Consider the following 6,143-nt stretch of genomic DNA (forward strand, 5'->3'; position numbering starts at 1 on the left):
AAGGCTACCAGTAACCAAAACAGCATGATACTGGTACAAAAATAGATATATAAACCAAAGGAACAGAACAGAGGCCTCAGAAGTACCACCACAGATATACAACCATCTGATCTTTGACAAACCTGACAAAAATCAAGCAATGAGGAAAGGATTCCCTATTTAATAAATGGTGTGAAAACTGGCTAGCCATGTACAGAAAACTGAAACTGGACCCCTTCCTTACACCTTATACAAAAATTAACTCAAGATGGATTAAAGACTTAAACATAAGACCTAAAACCATAAAAACCCTAGAAGAAAACCTAGGCAATGCCATTCAGGATATAGGCATGGGCAAAGACTTCATGACTAAAACACCAAAAGCAATGGCAACAAAAGCCAAAATTGACAAATGGGATCTAATTCAACTAAAGAACTTCTGCACAGCAAGAGAAACGATCATCAGAGTGAACAGGCAACCTACAGAATGGGAGAAAATTTTTGCAATGCATCTGACAAAGGGCTAATATCCAGAATCTACAAGGAACTTAAATTTACAAGAAAAAAGAAACAAACAACTCCATCAAAAAGTGGGCAAAGGCTATGAACAGACACTTCTCAAAAGAAGACATTTATGCAGCCAAGAAATAGATGAACAAAAACTCATCATTACTGGTTATTAGAGAAATGCAAATCAAAACCACAATGAGATACCATCTCACGCCAGTTAGAATGGCGACCATTAAAAAGTCAGGAAACAATAGATGCTGGAGAGGATATAGAGAAATAGGAATGCTTTTACAGTGTGGGTGGGAGTGTAAATTAGTTCAACCATTGTGAAAGACAGTGTGGGGATTCCTCAAGGATCTAGCAGTAGAAATACCATTTGACCCAGAAATCCCATTACTGGGTATATACCCAAAGGATTATAAATCATTCTACTATAAAGACACATGCAAACATATGTTTATTGTAGCACTATTCACAATAGCAAATACTTGGGACCAACCCAAATGCCCATCAATGTTAGACTTGATAAAGAAAATGTGGCACATATTCACCATGGAATACTATGCAGCCGTAAAAAAGAATGAGTTCATGTCCTTTGCAGGGTCATGGTGAAGCTGGAAACCATCATTCTCGGCAAACTAACACAGGAACAGAAAACCAAACACCGCAAATTCTCACTCATAACTGGGAGCTGAATAGTGAGAACACATGGGCACAGGGAGGGGAACATCACACACCAGGGCCTGTTGTGGGGTGGGGGACAAGGGGAGGGATAGCATTAGTAGAAATACCTAATGTAGGTGATGGGTTTATGGGTGCAGCAAACTTCCATGGCACATGTATACCTATGTAACAAACCTGCACATTCTGCACACGTATCCCAGTATAATAAAAAAAATATAAAAGGAAATAATATTGAAAAGCGCAATGTGACTCTAAGGCCTGAAACAAGACAGTATGGACATTAAACAGATACAAGCTCAGACACGGGAAAAATCGTTTCAGATGGGGAGCGCTCAATTCAGTCATCCTTTACAAGCGTTTCTTAAAATTGCACCATGTACTCCCTCAGGGAGAACTCTGTGGAAGAGAGAGGATTAGAGCTTTGCTTTGTGGAACATGTACTGTACATACCAGTAGCTTGGAATTTATCACAGAATGCCATGTACTATTGCTCACGTTCTTAGAATTGTATCTAACACAACAGTGTCAATAACAATAGCTACAGTTTACAAAATCCAGACATTATGCAAAAGGTTCTATGTACATCATCTCATTTCGTTCTTACAATGACAGCTTGTGGTTAATATTTCTAAATCCTATTTATTAAATTTTGGCTTACTAAGAAAATGTAATGACCTCAACATAGCTTGATGGTAGTAGACCCATGAGTTCAGAAGCCTATGTGTATTGCCTCAAAGCCTATACTCTTAACCACTTAGCTTTAGAGCTTCCAGAACTAGATTATGCATCGTGTGATGGCAGAGTCAATGCATCTGGCATCTCAATAATCTTCCTAGTGATTGAGTTTGAATCTGACAGTTGACACATATTGTGTAGCACTGTTATTAGTTTATGCAGAAATAACTGAGACTTTGGGAGCTTTAAGAAACTATAATTCAAACATATCTAAATTAGATGAGTGGCTTCTTAATGTAAAGATGCCCTTTTATGAGTGACATATGGAAGACTTTGGCTCTATCTTAATCTGGCTATCAGCCCTTGGAAAAATATTTTACATATTCTATCCTGCAAGCTTTCATCTACAAAATGAAGATAATAATAATACCTACCTAATGATGTTGTTGTGAGGATTAAAAGATAAAATCTATGTCCAGTCCTTGGAACTCTGCCTAATGGGTAATAAGTGATCAAAAATATTAACTATTATAACTATTCTCTGGCCTTCGGAGACATTTATATACTTTCTGTAATGGAGAAATTTAAAGGTTGATCATTAGCTATTCCTCAATAACTTTTCCATGCAGAAGAAATGATCTGAAATGCAAGTCAAGGTTTGCAGAAAAATCGAGAAGTGAAAAAGCCAGACACAGAAAACAAAACAAAATTTTAAAAACAGTGCTGAACAGCATCTCAGAGTCCCTGCCTGGGGTCAACTACTACCCTTAATGAATCTGATATAAAGTTGGGAGATGAAAATGAATCCTTTCATTGCTGAACTTCCCAAGAGCATTTGAGAATGGAGTTCTTTTTAAAGTTTTTTTTTGTGTGTTTTAGAAAGGCTGTGTGTGTGTGCATACTATGTATTTTTGTGTGTGCGTACATGTGTGTTTAGCACTTGTTTTTGCTCTAGAATCTTAAAACATGGCTAGTATCTTTTCTTTAAAATTTGTTCTAAATTGTTTTTGAATCATTCTATGTTACTTAAGATGCAAAGGGAGGAAGTTGAAGTTGGCTTTTGTTTCAGTGGCCTTGTCATTCAGTCTCAAGACAGACATATTTTTGACATGGAAATCTTCAAATGAAAAATCAAGATGTATTCAGCATTCCATATCTTACCGAGACATTTTTAACCCATTCCAAAAGTGCATTTCACTACAAGGACTACAAAACTTCCTCAAACGAGTTTTTTTATACTCAATAATGAACCAAAATAACAGATTGAGAAAATGTATTGCTTTTTCAAGCCATAGAAATGCAGATTCATTTGTTTCTCAATATTAATCAATTAATCAACCAATCCTATATCAAAATGTTATATTGATGGCTTATTGAATTCATAACCTTGAACTTTGTTTTTTGAAAAAGGGCAGAGAGAAAAGAGGCTAAGAGTTGTTGATCACGAGAAAACTTGCTTATGAATAACTGTGCTCTATGGGCTGTCTATTCCCTAGAAGAGGGTTAAGATAAGACCAAGATAACATAAATCCGTTTTCTCTGGGTCTACCTCAATGTACAATCAGAAGAACTTCAAATCTCCTCTCTCACACTGCACTCTGTTATGTTTGAGAATCCCTGACAAGCAAAAAATGTGTTCTGAGGTGCCCAGTCTTCTGGGTTAGTACTTTGCTGTGGTTCATCCCGCTGTGTCCCCTTCAAGCTCTGGCTATGACCCTCTGGCCATAGCCTTCTGCCTTCTCAGTTTCCTTCTTTAATTACTTCTGAACACATCTTCACAATACTTCTGACCCTTTTAAGGATTTTCTCTCTACCAACACTAACACTAACAATCTCCTTCTTGTCATTACTTTTCTCTTGATCTGGTTTTTACAGTTTATACTCCTTGGTCTATCATTCCACCTCTTATCTGCCCAAAAAATCATATCAAAGACATTGATTCCTATTTTCAACATCTTCCTTAATTCCTAGCTTTCCCTCATGCCTGACATCCCACAGATCAGCTAGTCTTATCAGCTGTAACTTTAAAATATATCCGAATTATAATTATTTCCCCAAACTATCATTGTAGCATTTATATCCCGTCACCATTTTTCTATGTTTCGAACCATAGTAAAAGTCCCCAAATGAGCATCTCTCAATCTGATGACTGCAATAATTTTTAATAGATAGTTATACAATCTATTTTATCCACATGAAACATATACTACTTTTAAAAGACATAAATCTCATTATGCCATGCTTGTCTTTAGAGCTTTTAGTAATGCCCTGATTTTCTGAGGATACAGTTCATTGTTTTTCCCCTGCCTGCTCTTCCATCCTTATTTTTGTCATGTTAACATCACCCAATTTGGCTATGCTTAACTTCTTTGAGTTGTCTAGAGATGTTATGTTATCTCTTCATCTTGTACCGGTGAACATTCTCTCCTCTACCTAGAGTAGACTCCTTGTAGTCTGTCTCCTACCATCCTTAGGTTGCAACTTAAACTAAGTTATTCTAGAAAAGTGCCCCTGTGCCCACTGCCCACAACCAAGGCTGCATATGGTGTACCTCCTATGTGCTCACACAGTGCCCTGTACATTCCTTATCATTATACTCTACTATTATCAAATATTTGCTTGGTCTATTTTCCTCAACACTAAAATAATAAGGCAAGTGTCACTAACAACATCTGGCAAGTGACTGGCCTATGGAGGATGCCCAATTAATATCAGAAGAATGAATGAACATTGAAAAGTGAAGGCGTGTGCCTCTAAGGCTTCCAATGCCCTATCAGTGAAAATGATGCTCCTGTTGAGGACAATGATGCCACGACTGTCACCTGAGAACACTAATGCCCAGGGCTGAAAGTGTAGCACCTGCCGAGCACATGACACCACTGCTACCATTGTGGAGTCTGTGGACACAGACTGAGAATCTTCTCAGTTGTCTGGCACATGCAAAACCCTTCTCAAAATAAATTAAACAGATCTCTTTAGTTGTATCCCCCTCTTAGCTCATTCCTTTCTACTTCAGACATAATTCAATGAGACCTGGAAAAGAGAATAGCTGAGTGGCAGATGTTAAATAATTAATTGAAGATTATTTCCTATCTTGTTATCCTTTAACCTTTCTTGAACACCCCTTTTGTCTTCCTAAAATTAGTCCTTATGAGAATGATACCAATTGTCACATGGAAATAAATTCCCACCTTTTTAAACCAGCCATGCCCCTCTCCAATCCAATAAAGAAGTCTAAGGTTGGACACAGATCAAACTTAAGTTTCCTAGTATATATATTACAAATCTTGTGAGTCATATATTATAGTCTCCATCTTACTGATAGGGATAATAAAAGCTCTGAACATATTTCCACACCTTAGAATCATTCCTGCATTTTATACTACCTTCCTTCTGAGGCAAAACAGAGGCGTTTTAAGATATGAACTAATAGTTTATAGTAGGAGGGATCCATTAAGAAAGGTTCACGGATACATGGATACTACTTTTAGATCTGCTCCTAATTAGCTTTATGGCATTCAGCAAATCGAAGGTCTCAGTGAGCCTATTTCCCTCATTTGTAAAATAATCTGGTTCTATTATACAATTATTAAATCCTCTTTTTATATAAAACTTAATGAAATAGTGATCTCTTTCCTCTAAGATACAAAAATCTAGAGTGGTAAGGCTTAACAAAGAAACAACAATACATGATATAATTAAGAGTTCTTAAAGTTAAAACTACAAAGAGACCTGGGATAAGGGGAGTGATTAGAAAAGTAAATATTAGAGTTACAGCACATGAGTCTTGAGTCTGCCTTGAATAAAAGATAAACTATAAAGTCACAGAACTTATAATGATTTAGTAAGTGTCTAAAACACACCTACATATTAGCTTTTGGAGTCTAATTTTGCCAGTCACCCACCCCCAAAATAAAAGAGAGAGAGAGAGATGAACATAAATAACATCGATGTAGCTTGCAATCTATTAAAATCAAGGATTTTGCTTAAAGATTTAACATAAAGACAGTCTTTAAATTGGCAAACCTTCACCTATCAGGAAACTCAGCTATGCAGAATGACTTATGTCTGTGGACTCTGGATAGTTATGGCTTCACTGTAATAATGATAACCACAGTGCTGGCAAAGAAAAAGACAGATGCATCCAACTTCTAGGCCTTCCCATCTCTCCTCCTGATTACTCTTGCTTATTCTGAGCATCGACAAAATGGGGTGGCTGTTATCATAGATCTTTGCATAGCATTGATTCAACTGTGTGTTGAAACAAGCCTGCTTCTGTGTAATTCATTTATATC

Source organism: Macaca fascicularis, chromosome 18 (genome assembly GCF_037993035.2).
Source record: "Macaca fascicularis isolate 582-1 chromosome 18, T2T-MFA8v1.1".
In the NCBI taxonomy this organism is placed as follows: domain Eukaryota; kingdom Metazoa; phylum Chordata; class Mammalia; order Primates; family Cercopithecidae; genus Macaca; species Macaca fascicularis.